At 39.2% G+C, this 19,289-nt stretch overlaps 1 protein-coding gene, 1 non-coding gene and 1 pseudogene across 5 annotated transcripts in view; 1 reads left to right on the plus strand and 2 right to left on the minus strand.

The window, feature by feature from the left end:
• The window catches only part of BMPR1A (bone morphogenetic protein receptor type 1A), a 173,194-nt gene that overhangs the window by 122,569 nt on the left and 31,336 nt on the right, over positions 1-19,289 (minus strand). The gene's annotated exons all lie outside the window — the stretch shown is intronic.
• Positions 15,423-15,532, minus strand: LOC123821207 (annotated as a pseudogene).
• Positions 15,797-15,925, plus strand: LOC123821247. The gene has a single exon (XR_006786095.1). It is a non-coding gene; the product is annotated as a small nucleolar RNA SNORA64/SNORA10 family (small nucleolar RNA).

Here is a 19,289-nt window from a genome sequence, read left to right on the forward strand (position 1 = left end):
GAGCAACTTAAAGTTCAAAAAAGAAATCACCAGGGAAATCAGAAAACATCTTGAGTCAATGAAGGCAAAAACACAACATGCCAAAATTTATCGGGTGTAGCAAAAGCAGTTCTAAGAGGAAAGTTTATAATGGTATATATGCCTATAATTTAAAAAGAGAAAGAGACCTCAAACCAACAATATGTCGTTGTACTTCAAAGAACTAGAAAAAAGGAAAACAACTAGTTCTAACTGGTATGGCTCAGTTGGTTGGGCGACGGTCTACAAAGCTAAAGGTCACCAGTTTGATCCCCAGGGCACATGCCTGGGTTACAGGTTCAGTCCCCCATTGGAGCACACAGAAGAGGCAACAAATTGATGTTTCTCTCTCACATCCATCTTTCTCTCTTCCTCCTTCCTTTCTCTAAAAATAAATAAGAAAAACAAACTAAATTCAAAGTTGTAAGGAAAAAACTAATAAAGGTTTCAGGAGAAATAAAGTAAAGGATAGAGTAGAAAAAGTGAAACTAAGATTTGTTATTTGAGAAGACAAACAAAATTAAGAAACCCTTAGTTAGACTAAGAGGAGAGAAAATTCAAATAACTAAAATCAGAAATGAATGGAGATATTACAGCTGATGTCACAAAAATGAAAATGATTTGAGGTAGATATATATATACACACATATATACATATACATACATACATATATAATTATACACCAACAGTTTGAAAAATCTAGAATAAATTCCTGGAAACATACAACCTACCAAGACACACACACACACCAAAAAACTGGTAACTAATGAGGAGACTGAATCAATAATCAAAATTCTCCCAACAACAAGAAAAAAGCCCAAGATCAGATGGTTTTCAGTGGAGAATTTTACTAAACATTTAAAGAAGAATTAGCACCAATCCTTCTGAAAGTCTTTCAAAAAACTGAAAAGGAGTTGATTTTATGAAGTCAGCATTAAACTAATAACAAAGTCAGACAAAAATACCATTGGAAAAGAAAACTATAGACAAATATCCCTGATAAATACACATGCAAAAATCCTCAAACTACTACAAAACTGAATTCAACAGCACATTTAAGGTATTACACATCATGATCCAGTGGGATTTATCCCTGGGATACAAGGGTAGTTCAATATAAGAAAAATCAATATATATAATACACAACATTAACACAATGAAGAACAAAATCATATGATCATCTCAATTGGTACAGAAAAAGCACCTGACAGATTTCGATAACCTTTTGTGATAAAAACATACTATTTTACACAAACATAAAAACATACTATTTCACACAAATATAAAAACATAAATTTTCAACATACTAAAGGTCATATATGAAAAGCCCACAAGTAACATCATACTCAATGGTGAAAACTGAAAGCTTTTCCTCTAAGATCAGGAACAAGACAAGGATAACTGCTCTCATCACTTCTATTCAACATATACTTGAAGCCTTACAGCAATTAGGCATGAAAAAGAAATAAAAGTCATTCAAATAAGAAAGGGAGAAGTAAAATTATCTCTGCTCACAATGGCATGACATTATATGTGGAAAATCCTAAAGAATCCACAAAAACGCCTGTTAGAACTAATAACAAATTCAGCAAAGCCACAAATATAAAATCTACACATTAAAATTGGTTGTGTTTCTATACAGTAACAAGGAACAATCCAAAAAAGAAATGAAGAAAACTCCATTTACAATAGTATCAAAAAGAATACAATACTGGACTCCCAGTCAAGATAGCTAAGTAGGTAAATGTTGAACTCACCTCCTCCCATTAGCCACATCAAAATTACAATTAATTCATAGAACAAGCATCCCTCACATCCCTCAGAACCACCTAAAGAATGGCTGAACAGAACACATATAAGTAAGAATATAAGGAAGCCATGATGAGGCTAGTAGAAGGGGTAGAAAAGATGAACAGGCTGGTCCCACACCCACATGTGGCAGTTAAGAATTGGGAGGGATATATCAGCTGAGGAGATGCGCCCTGAGAAACAAGGGGTCCCAGCCCTACACTGGATTCTTTAACCCAGAACATCAGTGCCAGGAAGAAGAGTTCCCATATCATCTGGCTGTGAACACCAACTGGGATTCCATTTGGATGAGACAATGAGCAGGTATACTCTTTAAAAGATCTATACACAGACATACTCACTAGCTCTGAGCTCCAGCTCTGGGGCAGCAGTTTCAGAGTGAGGGATGGAGGGGCAGCTATGGTGGTAACAGAAAAGTGGGCAGGTGCCATTGTTCCTTTCTTGAGTCCTTTCCCATCCCAGTGGGCAGGCATAGCTGGGTACCATGTCTCATCTCAGCCAACTTGGCTAACACTGCTAATCCCACCCTGGTGATTCCAAGACCCCAAACCACCCACCCATGCACCAAACCAAACCTCATTCAGCACTTGTTCCTCACAAGTTGACAGCCTCAGCCAGCACTATGGACTTTGTAAAATCTCTCAAAGATCTAAACAGCCCAAATAAGCAGTAGTGGGCCTTGATGTGCCCTGTACCTCTTGCTAACCACCCCGGCACTAAAGGCCCACTTTGACAGCATGGCCTCTCTCAAGTGCCTCCAAATCCAGGACAGGCAGCTATAAACAGATCCCTTTGTAGCTCCTACAATGTAGCCAGGGATGACACAGGCAGCAGCTAACCTGGACTTACACTGGAGCCCATCCCAAGAGGCCCAAGAACCAACATAAACAGTTGACCAGCTTCCAACCACACCAAAGCATCATCAAATCAGCTCCTCCCCCCAGAAAATGCCCCCAAAGGGTGGACTCAGCAGGGATCAGAGCCATACTAAAGTGAATCCTGCTCCGTGTCATCAGCCCGGGCACAATACTCATCACCAGTCCTCACAGCCAGTCAGCCTGGTCAATCCCATCTATTGATATACCAACAATAATCAAAGCTTAACTACACCAGGAGGGCACACACAACCCACACAAGGGTCACCTGTGAAGCACCTGGCTCATGTAACTAAGTAGTCTGTACCACTGGACCCCACATGACACTTAATACCAAGACTGGGAGACACAGCAGATTGACCTAATACATAGAAACAAACATGGGTAGGTAGCCAAAATTGAAAATAAGCAATATACCAGATGCTGAGTTCAAAACACTGGTTATAAAGATGTTCAATGAACTTAGGGGAAGAACAGAATAAGCAGTGAGAACTTATACAAGGAGACAGAAACAATAAACCAGAATGACTGAGAAATGAAGAATATAGTAACTGAAATGAAAAATACATTATAGGCAATCAACAGTAGATTAGCTGAAGCAAAGGACTGAATCAGCTATTTGGAAGACAAGGTAGCAGAAAACACTCAATTAGAACAGAAAAAAAAGACAATAATGTAAGAGGCCTCTGGGACAACATCAAACATACCAACATTTGCACCATTGGGGTACCAGAAGAAGAAGATAGAGACCAAAGAATTGAAAACATATCTGTAGAAATAATGATGAAAAGTTTCCCTAAGCTGGTGAAGGAAACAGATATACAAGTCTAAGAAGCACAGAGAGTTCCAAATGAAATGACCCAAAAGACCCACTCTAAGAAACATCAGAATTAAAATGCAAAGAGTTAAACACAGAGAGAATCTTAAAAGCAGCAAGGAAAAAGCAGCTACCTACAAGAGAGTTCCCATAAGACTATCAGCTGACTTCTCAATACAAATGTTTCAAGCCAAAAGGGATTGGCATGAAATATTCAAAGTGATGAAAAGTGATGACCTACAACCAAGACTATTTTATCCAGCCCTGACTGGCATGGCTCAGTTGGTTGAGCATCATCCCGTAAAGCAAAAGGTTGGCAGTTCAATTCCGGTCAGGGCACATGCCTGGGTTTCGGGCCTGGTCCCCAGCTGGGACATGTGAAAGAGGCAACCAATCAATGTTTCTCTCACTGATCAATGTTTCTCTCCTTCCCTTTCCCTCTCTATAAATATAAATAAATAATTTTTTTTAAAGACTACTTTATCCAGGAAGGCTATCACTTAAAATTGAAGAAGAAATGAAGAGTTTCAAGACAAGAAAAGCTAAAGGAGTTCATCACCACCAAACTAATATTACAAGAAATATTCAAGTACCTCTTTAAGTACTGTATTAAACCACAATCTAGACACAGGGTGAGTGTTCACAGCTGCTATCAACTCTCTAACACCAGTGCTGCCTCAACCTCACTGAGCTCTAGCAGAAGAAGAAAGGGTATAAGTAAAAAGTTCCCTCTACCATGGCTCAAAAAAAGCAGACTGTCCACAAATCAACTGGTGGTAAAGCACCAAGGAACCAACTGGCTACCAAACCTGCTCACAAGAGCACACCCTCTACTGGAGGGGTGAAGAAACCTCGCTATGACAGGGCTGGAACCACTGCACTTTGTGAAATTAGACATTATCAGAAGTCCATTGGACTTCTTTTTCTAATTTCCTTCTCAGCATCTGGTGCAAGAAATTGCTCAGGACTTCAAAACAGATCTGTGCTTCCACAGTACAGCTATTGTTGCTTTGCAGGTGGCAAGTGAGGCCTATTTGGTTAGCCTTTCTGAGGACCCAACCTGTGTGCTATCCATGTCAAATGCATGACAATTATGCCAAAAGACATCCAGCTACCCCAATGCATAAGAGAATGTGCTTAAGAATCCACTATGGTGAGAAACATTTCATTCTTCCAAAAAAAAAAAAAATCCTCTTCTTCCCATTAATGTTAGTTCTGAACATTAGATATTTTTTCCCATGGGGTCAAAAGATACCTATGTATATGAATGCAAGTGGAAAATATGGGCCAGAAACCAGGAATTGGCAGTTTTTCCATTTTCACTGTGTGTGAGTTTTTTTATATAAATGCACAGACATAAATTCTTAACCCAAGTCAAAATGTTTCAGTGAACAATGGTCAGCAGTTCAACTTTGTAACAATATAAATACACCTGTTAAATTTTTCTAGAAAAAAAAATAAAGACATAGGGTGGCTAAATGGATAAGAAAACAAAGACCCCTACATATGGTGCCTATAAGAGGCGTATTTCAGATCAAAAGACACACACAGACTGAAAAGATATTTCATGCAAACAAAAGAAAAATCTAAAATAGCAATACTTCTATCACACAAAATAGACTTTATATCAGGAGACAAAGAATGACATTTCATATACAATAGCCAAAATATGGAAGAAACCTAAGTGTACTTCAAAACAACTGAAGGCCTAAACAGTGTGACTCAGTTGGTTGAGAATGATCCTGCAAAGTGGAAGATCCAGTTCGGTTCCCAGTCAGGGCACGTGCCTGGGTTGTGGGCACAGTCCCCAGGTAGGGTTGCCTGCAAGAGGCAACCAATCGATGTTTCTTTCACTCGCCCTCTTTCTCCCTTCCTTCCACTCCCTCTAATAATAAATGAACAATTTAGAGTAAAGATGGAAGCACAGGTAAACACAGCTTGCCTCCTCACACAACCATATCAAAATTACAACTAAACTACAAAACAACTACCACTCAGAACATTCAAAAATTGAGTTGAATGAAAGTCCGACAACTACAGAACTAAAGAAACCACATCCATCCACACTGGTAGGAGGGACAGGAATGCAGAACGAGCAGTTCCCACATCTACATGTGGTGGATAAGTATCTTGGGAGTAAGGAGGCTCAGACCCACAACAGGCACTGCTGCCCAGGATTCCAGTGGCAAGAAACTAGGTCCCCATAACTTCTCTCTGCAAAACCAATGGGGATTCAGTTGGTAGGTAAAACTGCTGGAGTCCCAAGCAGCTCCTCTTAAAGAACCCATACATGGACTCACTCAGACTCACTCCTTCTGAGCTCCAGGACCAAGATAGGAGCTGAAAAACACCAGAGGCATACAGGGAGGAAATGAGTGTCTGGCATCAAAGCAAGAGCTGGGGGACAGCTTTCTCCCAGACATAAGGTGACCAGAGGCCATTGCTCCTTTTGTGAACCCTTCCCCCACAGAGCCAAAGCCAGCAGGTGGATAACATATCTGAGACTCCATCAAACTAACAGTGCTTGCCCTGTCCTGGAGATCCCAAGACTCTGTCCAACCCAACTTACAGGCATCCTGACGCTGTTAGCAGTGACTTTTCCATGTGAATGGGTGGTCTTTGCTCATGCTTCACAACTTCCTAAATCCTCTCAAACAAGCAGCAACTAGCCTCAGTGAGCCCCAGCCACCTAACCTCTTGTTAAGTGGCCCCAGGACCAAACTAGCAGCAGCCAGCCTAGGTTCACAGCTTGGATTCACTTGGTAATCTCCAAGCCCAGCACAAGCAGAAGCCACCTGCAGATTCTTTACAGCTCATAGAAAGTGGCCCCAGGCAGAACACAGGTGGGGGCTGACCTTGGTCTGCACCACCCTGGAAACCTCAGAGCCTGCACACCCAGTGGACACCTCCAGACCACGTCAGAGCACCAACACCCTGACCCTGCACAGCTGACCCTCCACAGAGGGTGGACGTTGGTGGTCAGCAGTCACAGCCAGCCCTTGCAACTGACTAGCCTGGGTAAATTCCTCCCATTGAAATTCTAATAGCAATCAAGGCTCAACTACAAGAAGAGGGTGTACTCAGTCCACACAAAGGGTGCACCTTAAGTACCTAGTCTGGGTGACAGGGGAGGCTGTGCCAATGGATCCTATAGGACAACTAGTACATTAGACCATGCTACCAAAACAGGAAGTCATAGCAGCTCTACCTAGCACATAGAAACAAACAAAGGAGGCTGACAAACTGAAAAAACAAAGAAACATACCCAAATGAAAGAACAGATCAAAAGTCCTGAAAAAGAACTAAATAAAATGGAGATAAGCAATCTATTAGATGCAGAGTTTATTATATGGATGCTCAAAGAACTCAGTGAGGATCTAAAGTGCTTAAAAAAGATCCAGTCAGAAACAAAAGATACACTAATTGAAATAAAGAATAATTTGCAAGGGAACACCACCAGAGAAGATGAGGCAAGATTCAAATCAATTATTTGGAACATAAGGTACCAAAAACCAGCAGAACGAGAAGAATCCAAAAAATGAGTTTAGTGTAAGCAGCCTCGGGGACAACTTCAAATGTTCCAACATTCACATCATGGGGTGCCAGAAGAAGAGAAAGAGCAAGAAATTGGAAATCTATTTGAAAAAAAGAATGCAACAAAACTTCATTAATTAGGTGAAGGAACTATATATGCAAGTCCAGAAAGCAGAAAGTTCCAAACAAAATGGATACAAAGAGGCCACACTCCAAGACACATTGTAATTAAAATGTCAAAGGTTAAAGATAAAGAGAAAATCTTAAAAGCAGCAAGAGAGAAGTAGTTAGTTACCTAGGAGTTCTCATAAGACTGTCAGCTGACTTCTCAAAAGAAACTTTGCAGGGTAGAAGGGATTGGCATGACATTTTCAAAGTAATGAAAAGCAGGGACCTACAGCCAAGATTGCTCTAACCAGCAAAGTTATCATTAGAATCAAAGGGCAGACAAAGAGCTTCTTAGAGAAGAAACAACGAAAGGAGTTCATCATCACCAAAACATTATTATATGAAATGTTAAAAGGACTTATTTGAGAAAAAGAAGATTGACTTCTGGCCATGAACCAAAAGGTCAACAAATAAATTTAAAAACAAAAAACAACCAGAACTGCCAGAAAATCAAACTACAGAGAAGTCCGACAACCAAGGAGTTAAAGAATAAACATTCAAGACCGGTAGGAGGGCCGGAGATGGGCAGCCAGGGTAGAGAGAACTCAGGGCAAGGCAGTGGCTGGTGGAAAGGGGAAGGTGGTGGCAGGAGGAGAGGGCAGTCCAACATTAGCATGCAGATAAACCTGGAGGAATAACTGGGGAGTGAGACAGACCACACAACCCAGGGTTCCAGCATGGGGGAAATAAAGCTTCAAAACCTCTGAAAAAACTTGTGAGGATTGTGGTGCTAGGAGAAACTCCCAGCCTCACAGGAGAGTTCGTTGGAGAGACACACAGGGTCCTAGAACATACACACACCCACTCACCCTGGAACCAGCACCAGAAAGGCCCAATTAGCTTGTGGGTAGCCACAGAAGTGACTGAAAGCCAACAGAGAGCGGAGCAAGCAGCACTGTTCCCTCCCAGACCCCTCCCCCACATACAGTGTCACAACACAGTGACTTGGGTTCCTCCACCCTGGTAAACACCTAAGGTGCACCAAAACAAAACAAAACAAAAGGCCCAAATGAAAGAAGAGATCAAAACTCCAGAAAAACTACACCTAAATGATGAAGAGATAGCCAACCAATCAGATGCACAGTTCAAAACACTGGTAATCAGTATGCTCACAGAATTGGTTGAGTACAGTTGCAAAATAGAGGAAAAAGTGAAGGCTATAAAAGTGAAATAAAGGAAAATGTACAGGGAACCAACAGCGACAGAAAGGAAACCGGGACTCAAATCCGTGATTTGGAGAAGGAAGAAAGAAACATTGAAACAGAACTGAATGACAAAACAAGAATTCAAAAGGATCAGGAGAGGCTGAGACACCTCCAGAACAACTTTAAAAGTTCCAACACTGGAATCATAGGGGTACCAGAAGGAGAAGAAGAGCAAGAAATTGAAAATTTATTTGAAAAAATAATGAAGGAGAACTTCCCCAATCTGGCAAAGGAAATAGATTTCTAGGAAGTTCAGGAAGCTCAGAGAGTACCAAAGAAGTTAGACCCAAGGAAGCACAAACCAAGGTACATCTTAATTACATTATCCAAGACTGAAGATAAGGAGAGAATCTTAAAAGCAGCAAGAGAAAGGGAAACAGTTACCTAAAAAGGAGTTCTCATTAGATTATTAGCTGACTTCCAAAAGAAACTTTACAGGCAAGAAAGGGCTGGAAAGACGTATTCAAAGTCATGAAAGGCAAGGACCTACATCCAAGACTGCTCTATCCAGCAAAGCTCCCATTGAGAATGGAAGGGCAGATAAAGTGCTTCCCAAATAAAGTCAAGTTAAAGGAGTTCATCATCACCAAGCCCTCATTATATGAAATGTTAAAGGGACTTATCTAAGAAAAAGATAAAAAATATGAACAGGAAAATGTCAAACTCACAACTATTAATAACCGAACGCAAAAAAACCCAACTAAGCAAACAACTAGAACAGGAACAGAATCACAGAAATGGAGATCACATGGAGGGTTGTCAGCAGGGGAGAGGGACGGGGAGAGAAGGGGAAAAGGTACAGAGAATAAGTAGCATAAATGGTAGGTAGAAAACAGACAGAGGGACGTTAATAATAGTATAGGAAATACAGAAGCCAAGGAATTTATATGTACAACCCATGGACATGAACTAGTCCTTTTCAGCATTATTGGCTCTATTGTCTAGTTTCTAAAAAATGAATTTGTAGGGTTAGATCTAGATCTGAGATGGCAGAGGAATGGAGTGGAAGTTACACTAACCTTCTCCCAGGACCAATTTGGAATTACAATTAAATTGTGTATCAATTACTCAGAACAAACAACTGAACAACAGCAAGAAAGAACCCTTATAACCATGGACAGACAGAAGAATCAGCTTCAGCACAATGTGACTGGTAGGGAGTGTGGTAGAAACATGAGAGGGCTGGCTGGACACTGGCTAGGTGCTCACAGGGGGCAGCTGAAGAACCAGAGGGATATCTGAGCATCAAGTTGGATCCCCCTGAGAAGTATGGGGTCTAAACCCTAAGCTGGGATCCCCAATCTACAGCATCAGAGCCCAAAAGTACACAGAAAACAACCAGAGATGAAAAGCAGCAGGGTTGGTCTGTCAGAAATGGACAGCTGGAGATGCAAAGAGCCGTATAAAGGGCCAATGCACAAATTTTCATTTGCAGCCACTTACCCTCAGCTCCAGAAAAGAAAGGGACAGAGTGGGCTGGAGATACCTGAGAAGAGACTGGGGACAGAGCTTTGGGGAGAGAGCTGAGAGAATAGATGCTGGGATCCAGATACTGAATCATCTACCACATGGCAGTATCCATCCTGCTCAGGCAGACCACTTCCCTCCCAGCAGCAGCAGCCTGAGTAGAAACAATAGCCCCAATCCCAGGAAGGATTCTGCGGCTCCCTATGGGGCGTAAGCCTCACTGGTGAGTGCACAGTAACTAGATTAACAACTGAAGGAGACAGCCACAGACAGTAGATCCCTGGCAGTCTCAGAGCAGGCTACCCAAGGTCAGAGGTCAACATATGATATCATCAAAGGCGGATCCAAAAAGAAAAAACAGTGGTAGATATAAGAGGCTCCAGAGACGAAATCCACTGTGGTCTTCTAAAAGATTAGTGATATTTTCTTTCCTGCAGAGCTTTTTAACATTCATTTCTTGTCCAGCACATCTGTACATAATGTCACCAGAATTTATACTATAGAGTATTTCTCTCCATTCTTATATTACTTTTAATATCTTTACACCCTTATTAATATTGGTTGATGTGCTACTGATAGTGGGATCGCAGGGGAGGGGTGGAGAGATTTTTGTGGGTGTGAATTTGTTCCCTGGGCTTTGTGGTTTTGTTCTGGCACAACAGCATACAAGACATGATCAGCAGAGTGACCCTCAGTCAACCAGCTAGAGGGAAGGACTCAATAAAGAATGATCCAACAACAATCAAAACCCAATTACATCCAGAGAGCCAACATAAATGACATAAAGGGCATCATCCCAAGAGCATCAAGTTCAGGAGATCAAGGAGACTCCACCACTGAATGTCACAGATCTCCTACAACAGAAGTTCACACAGAGTCAAAACAGATCAACTTAAGAAGCAGAGGCAAACAAGAGAAGTCATACAAATAATGGGAAGACAAAGAAAGAAATCCCAAACGAAAGGAAAGGAGTAATCCTCAGAAAGAATGCTAAATGAAATACAGTTAAGTCAACTATCAGATACTGAGTTCAAGTCAATGGTTACAAGGAAGCTAAATGAGCTCACTGAGAATTACCAAAAACTACAGGAAAACTATGAGAAACTTACTGCAAAGTATATCAACATGAAAAAGGAAATAGACACTATCAACAAGAACCAAGAGAAAATGAAGAATACAATTTCTGAATTGAAGAACACAGTAGAAGGAATCAAAAAGAGGCTAAATGAAGCAGAGGATCGAATCAGTGAGCTGGATGACAATGTAGAAAAAAACTCCCAGAGAGAGTAAGAAAAAGAAAGAAAACTCAAAAAGATCAAAAAGGGGTTCGATCTTAGATCTTCGATCTAAGAGCACTGCAGGACAACATGAAATATAATAATATACGTACCATAGATACCAGAAAGAGAAGAGGAGCAAGGGATAGAAAACCTGTTTGAAAAAGTAATGATGGAAAACTTCCCCAATTTGATGAGAGAAAAAGTCACACAAATCCAGGAAGCACAGAGGGTCCCAATCAAGATAAACCCAAAGAGGCTCACTCCAAGACATATCATAATTAAAATGATAAAATTCCAAGACAAAAAGAGAATCTTAAAGGCAGGAAGGGAGAAACAGGAAGTACCATACCAGTGAGCCCTGATAAGGCTAGCAGATGAATTCTCAATGGAAAAACTACAAGCCAGAAGGGAATGACAAGAAATATTCCAAGTAATGGAAAGCAAAGTTCTGCAAACAAGAACACTCCACCCAGCAAGGCTTTCACTTAAAATGGAAGGTGAAGTAAGGAATTTCCCAGACAAAAGAATATGTCGCCACCAAACCAGTACTCCAAGATATGCTAAAGGGACTGCTCTAAGAAAGAAAGAGTGAGAGAGGAACACAGGCACAAAGGGGGTAAAATGGTAATGAATAAGTACCTATCAATAATAACCTTAAATGTAAATGGAATAAATGCTCCAATCAAAAGACACAGGGTAGCTGAATGGATAAGAAAACATGACACACACATATGTTGCCTACAAGAGACCAACAGCAGAAAAACAGACCTACATAGATGGAAAGTGAAGGGCTAGAAAAAAATATTCCTTGCAAATGGACAGGAAAAAAAAGCCGGGGTAGCAATACTTATATCTGACAAAAGAGACACAAAACAAAGGCAATAAAGAGAGACACAGAAGGACACTTCATAATACTCAAGAACCCTTCAAAAAGACAAATGTTATAAAAATGTATGCACCCAACATAGAAGCACCCAAATATATAGAGAAAATCTTGGAGGACTTCAAGAAAGACATAGCAACACACTTACAGTAGGGAATTTTAACACCTCATTGTCAAAAGTGGATAGAGCTTCCAAAAGAAATATCAACAAGGATACTGAGGCACTGAACAATGCCCTAGATCAAATGGACTTAACTGATATATATACCTTTCATCCCAAAGAAGCAAAATACACATTCTTTTCAAATGCACATGGAATATTTCCAAAGACAGACCACACGATTGGACACAAAACAAGCCTCAACAAATTCAAGAAAATTGAAATCATATCAAGCATTCTCTCCAACCACAAGGGACTGAAACTAGAAACCAACTTCAAAGAAAAAATTCAAAAACACTCAAACTCATGAAGATTGAATAGCATGCTATTAAACAATAAATGGGTTAAGAATGAAGTCAAGAAAGAAATCAAAATTAAGTTTCTGGAAATGAATGAAAATGAACTCACAACAGCCCAAAACTTATGAGACACAGTAATGGCTGTTCTGAGAGGGAGGTTCATAGCAATACAGGTCTACCTAAAAAAGATAGAGAAATTTTCAAATGAAACAACCTAACCGTATATCTAGAAGAACTGCAAGAACAACAATAAACAAAGTCCAGAGAGAGCATACAGAAGGAAATAACCAAGATCAGAGCAGAATTAAACAACATAGAGACTAAAAACTCCATAAAAAAACTACTCAACCTAATAAGTGTATTTGGCAGGACAGTGGAATGCAAAGTCAATATTCATAATTCAAAGACATTTTTGTACACCTAAAATGAAATATCAGAAACAGAAATCAGGGGGCAAAATCCCATTTGATATAGCAACAAGAAAAATAAAGTACCTAGGAATAAACCTAACCAAGGAGGTAAAAGAACTGTACTTAGAAACTACACAACACTGAAGGAAGAAATTAAGGAAGACACAAACAAAAGCATGTACTGTGTTCATGGATTAAAAAAATTATCATCATCAAAATGTCCATACTACCCAAAGCAATTTATAGATTCAACTCAATCCCTATAAAAATACTAATGACATATTTCACAGATCTAGAACAAACATTTCAGAAATTTATATGGAACCATAAATGACCCCAAATAGCTGCAGCAATTTTGAGAAAGAATAAAGTAGGAAGGATCACATTACCTGACATTAAACTACATTACAAAGCCAGTGTAATCAAAACAGTCTGGTACTGGCACAAGAACAAACACATAGATCTATGGAACACAAGAGAGATCCCAGAAATAAATCCAAGTCTATATGGTCAACTAATATTCCACAAAGGAGGCAGAAGCATAAAATGGAATAAAAATATCCTGTTCGACAAATGGTGTTGGGAGATCTGGACAGCTACATGCAAAAAAGTGAAACTGGACCACCAACTTACACCATACCCAAAAGTAAACTCAAGATGGATCAAAGACTTAAATATAAGTTGCGACACCACGGAACTCCTAGAGGAAAACATAGGGAGGAAAATCTCATATATTCTGCGCAAGAGTATTTTCACCCATATGTCCCCTAGAGCAAGGACATAACAGAAGGAACAGAAAAATGGGAGTTCATGAAAATAAAAAGCTTCTGCATGACTAAAGAAAACATCAGTGAAATGAAAAAGGAATCAATGGTATGGGAAAATACATTTGCCAATGATACCTTGTACAAAGGTTTGATCTCCAAAATATATGAAGAACTCACACAACTCCACTCCAGGAAGACAAACCACCCAATTAAAAAATGGGCAAAGAACCTAACAGATACTTCTCAAAGAAGAACATAAATAGGGCCCAGAGACACAGGAAAGGATGCTCAGCATCACTAGTTATCAGAGAGACACAAATTAAAAACACAATGAGATACCACTTCACACCAGTCAGAATGGCTATCAAGAACAAATCAACAAACAGCCAAGTCCTGGCAAGGCTGTGGAGAAAAGGGAAGCCTAGTGCACTGTTGATGGGAATGCAGACTGGCACAGCCACTGCAGAAAACATACGGAATTTCCTACGAAAACTAAAAATGGAACTAAGTGCCTTTTGACCCAGCAATTCTACTGCTGGGACTATACCCTAGAATCCTGAAACATCAATTCAAAAGAACCTATGCATCCCAATGTTCATAGCAGTGCAATTTACAATAGCCAAGTGCTAGAAGCAACCTAAGTGCCCATCAGTAAATAAATAAATGGATCAAAATCATACGGTACATTGACACGATGGGATACTATGCAGCAGAAAGAAAGAAGGAGTTCCTACCCTTTGCAACAGCATGGATGGACCTGGAGAGCATTATGCTAAATGAAATAAGCCAGGAGGTGAAAGACAAATACCATATGATCACACCTATACGTGGAAATTAATCAACAAAACAAACAAGCAAGCAAAATATAACCAGAGACATTGAAATAAAGAACAAACTGACAATAACACCAGAGGGGAGGTGGGAGGGGATAACGGGGGGAAAGGGGGGGAGGGTTGTCAAGGAACATGTATAAAGGACACATGGACAAAGCCAAAGGTGAGTAGGATGAAGGGTGGGAGGTGGGGATGACTGGGGTGGAAGAAGTGGTGGGGACAAAATGGAGACAACTGTACTTGAACATCAATTAAAAAAAAGAAAAATAATCCTCTTAAAAATGTGGAGAAATTAGGAAGTTCTATATTGTTGGTACACTGATAAAATGGTGCATCCTCTACTGAAAACAATATGAAAGTTCCTCAAAAAGTTAAAAATAGAACTACCATGCGATCCATCCATCTCACTTCTGCAGATATATTCAATAGAACTGAAAAGAAGATCTCAAAGATGTATTTGCACACCCATGTTCACTGCAGCATTATTCAAAATAGCTAAAAAGTAGAAGCAATCTACATCTCTACCAACAAATGAATATAGAGTCTTCCAGTCAAGATGACAGAGTAGATATACAATTCACTCACCTTTTCCCACAACAACGTAAAAATGACAGCTAAACTAAACAACAACCATCACTGAAAACTACCTGAAGTTTGGCTGAAAAGAAGTCCTTTAACATAAGATATAGAGAAGAAGCCACATCAAGACTGGCAGGAGGGGCAGAGATGTGAAATGAGCAGGTCTGTAGTTAATAATATTGAAATAACTATGTATGGCATCAGATGCATACTAGATTTACCTGGGTGACCATTTTGTACTCATAGTTATACAAATATCTAATCACTATGTTGTACACCTGAAACTAATATAATATTGTATCTCACATGTAACTGAAAAATATTAAAAAGCAAATACATAGAAAATGTGGTATATACACACAATGGAATATTAAACTGGTAAGAACAGATACTACACTTGATCTTAGCCAAAAGGCCAAGAAGCAATACACAATGGAATATTATTCAACCTTTAAAAATTTAGGAAATCTGTCCCGGCTGGTGTGGCTCAGTGGATTGAGTGCTGGTCTGCGAACCAGGGGGTCGCTGGTTCAATTCTCTGTGAGAGCACATGCCTGGGTTGCAGGCCAGGTCACCGGTGGGAGGGTGTGCAGAAGGAGGCCACACATTGATATTTCTCTCCCTCTCTTTCTCCCTCCCTTCCTCTCTGTCTAGGAATAAAGAACATCTTTTTTTTAAATTATGAAATCTAACTCTCTCAGCTCTGCACAGTTACACCTGTTTGCACACATGGACTTTTGTAATCAGGAGATAAAAGATCTCCTCAGGACCGTAGGTTGGCCTCACAGTGGCTAGTCTTTCCTAAAGGGGTGCAACAGGGCCTAAGGGGAAAATTTTAGGAAATCCTGTAATTTGCTACAAACATAAATGCACCTTGAGGACATTATGCTAAATGAAATAAGCCAATCACAAGAGGACAAATAATGCATGATTTCACTTCCACACAGAATCTAAGATAATCAAACTCATAGAAACAGAAAGTAGAATGGGGGTTGACAGAAGCTGGGGCTCCAGAGAAGAAAACAGAAGCTGTTCAATGGGTATGGAGTTTCAGTCAGGTAAGATGTAAAAATTCTGTAAGTAATCTATACAACAATGTGTGCATAATTAATGATACTGTACTGTACACTCGAAAATTGTTGAGGGTAAATTTATGTGATTTTTTTTTACCATAAAAAAGTAGCCCTTGCTGGTGTGGCTTAGTGGATTAAGCACCGGACTGCAAACCTAAGGGTCGCCGGTTTGATTCCCAGTCAGAACAAATGCCTGGGTTGCAGACCAGGTCCCCAGTATAGGGCACACAAGAGGCAACCACACAACGATGTTTCTCTCCCTCTCTTTCTCCCTTCTTTGTCCTCTTTCTTAAATAAGTAAAATCTTTTTTAAAAAAAGTGCAGAGTAGGCACAATTGGACTTATGCAGCATTGGAATTTTATCAACTAAGCAATGAAGGGAGGTTACCTGGGTGTTGAAAATATTTGCAACTGAACAATTATGACTGACCACAGGATTTAGACTGAATAAGAAGGGTGAGGATATATAAGGAGGTGTGTGGTAGGAAACAGTGAAAAGGTAATAGGATCAATGGATTATAAGTCCCAGCAAAGAAAAAGGACTTTTTATACTAAAAGGCATGAGCTGGAATGGTGACAAGTGATTATCAGAGAGTAGGGTACTAGAAACTGAAATTATGGAGGAGGTTACAGTTACTATAATTCAATATAGTACAACAATAAGCATACTATTACTGTGTAACAGATCTGCAGTATGAAGGAGAGTGGAGGACACTATAGATGGTCAGGAAACCAAGCGCCATAAAAGTAGTGGAAGAATCACCCAAATGGACGATAAGACTATCAAGAATTAGAGTAAAGTAGTACTGGAGATGGTGAGCAATATAGGAGAAAGTCTCCATGGAGTAAGAGGAACATAGAGTACGCCAAGGTTCCATGGAAAACTGCGAGGAGCAGTAGTAGTAGGTGCTACTGTCTGATGTGGAGATTCTAAGTCATGTTTTTTATTTGATGTTAAGTAATGTGGGAGGGAGAGTGCTGTGGAAGTAGCAAAGAGGGGCAAGGAGAATAACCCATCACCAGGTTCAAAGGAGAAGTGGTCAGAAGAAAAAATTCCACCACCTGAGTAGAATGCAAAAGAATCAGTCCTCCAGAGTAAATCAAGTTTCACTTGCAGCAGTTCTCATAAATTTCAGGAGGTCCATGAACTTAGATGGGAAAAAAATTACATCTTTGGTTTCACTAACCTCTACCTCAAATTTAAACTTAATTATTTAATTATGAGAGTAGGGAAAACCCATCCTAGTATTAGCAGTTATCAGTAACTTTACAACCAAAAGAAATTGGATATTTTATCAAGTTACTTTGTTGCAGAAAACTCAAAGTATTACTTTTGCTTATCATTATTTTTAAGAAAGGGACGTTAAAACCCACCACTGGGTTACTTAATGAGTTAATAAAAAACATAATGCTATATATAAAAAAATTTAATGACTTTATAATAGTGGATTTCAATATAGTTGGTTTCATTTGTAATCCAACATACTTTATTTTATACATTTAAAAACATTAGTCTTGAGAAGAGGGACGCAGACTGTCCAAAAAACTTGAGAACACTTGAGAGCAAGAAGATAAATAGAATGATCAGAAAAAAAGGCACAATAAAAAGGCTTCAGGGGTTAAGAGCAGTGGGAGAAAAGGGTCTGCAAAGAGACTATACAGAGCCTAGCAGGGAATAAAGTTCAATGTGAGGTTAAAAGGGATGAAGAAGATAGAGAAAACATTAATTGAACAAGGCACACTGCAACACAGCTTGAATCCATGATACCATTAATATAAAACACACAAAAAATGGAAATATATTTTTGTGAATATTTTAGAAGGATAAATAATATAGCAACATTATGAATAAAAATTACCAATGAGAACTGAGAAGTTAGAAGAGAAACAAGAGAGAGGAAAAGAAGGTTTGCCTTTCCATATTGAATTGTTTACTGCAAGCATGAATTACATTTTTTAAAGTTATTTTTAGGGAAATCCCTCTCTAATTTCCTTAGTATATTCTTTGCAGGGCTAGGCCTCTAACTCCCCCGAGAACTCCTGTCAAAGAATGTTGCCCAAAGCAAACATTTTCATAGCAAGGTGAGATGCACATCAGAAGAAATATCAATAGTTTTAGCTATTTGGCCTGTCATGAACAATCAGCCTTGTGTTAGTCCTTCAAACATTTGACTTTTGTGTTGAGGCAAACAGAGGAAACTAGAAGCTTCTTCTGGACCTCTCTCAAGCATGTCTGGGACAGGAAACTGCCAAGCAGGCTAGGATCAATAGGCATTTCTTATAATGTAGTCTAAATACTTCTGAAACTGAATGGCTACAGCTGGTGTATAGGGAACCTATTGGCATTTTCATTCATCACTTATACAACCATTTTTTACTAAAAACATTTTTTAGTTTTCCAAGTTTGTCAATTGATTCTCTTGGTTTTTCTAGGTAGATTATGTGCCCTACAAAGAGCACATGCAGAGTATATAAATTTTGACTTTCCCTTCAAATATTTACAGGTTTTTTTTTCCTTCAGCCTCTCTTATTCCATTGGCAAGAACCACTAGTTAAATGTTTAACAGCATTAAAAACAAGTATTGTTCTTTTTTTCATGGAAAATACTTAACCACTGGGTTTACTATAATATGCCTTAGGTAGTTTTACCCTTTATCAGGTTATGCAAGTTTCATTCTTCCCCTAAACTTAGTGTATGAGAATTAGTTACTGAATTTTTTTCTATTATCTTTTTTGTCAACTGAAATGATATTGTTTTTCTCTTTTGATCATTAATATAGTGTAATTGGCACTAACAGATTTCCTAAGGTCAAATCATCCTTGATTCCCTGGTCTAGCTTTATCCTACAGTTTTTATATATTGTTGGATTTGGTTTGTTGTTATTTTATTCTGGATTTTACAATTAGGTGATAAATGAGAATAGCCTAGCGTTTTCTTGTGTTATCCTTTTTTCTAGCACAATTTTGCTAGCTTTGAAGAGCATCTTCTCTCTTGCATTTTCTTTCTTTCCTCTAGAAATGTGTAACACAGGAACCATAATTACTTTAGTCTTACAAAAACACCTGACCCTTTTAAGAGGTACATATAGCTTTGACAATATTTCTATTTCT

Source organism: Phyllostomus hastatus, unplaced genomic scaffold, assembly GCF_019186645.2.
Source record: "Phyllostomus hastatus isolate PE091 unplaced genomic scaffold, TTU_PhHast_1.1 phas_contig_38, whole genome shotgun sequence".
NCBI lineage: Eukaryota > Metazoa > Chordata > Mammalia > Chiroptera > Phyllostomidae > Phyllostomus > Phyllostomus hastatus.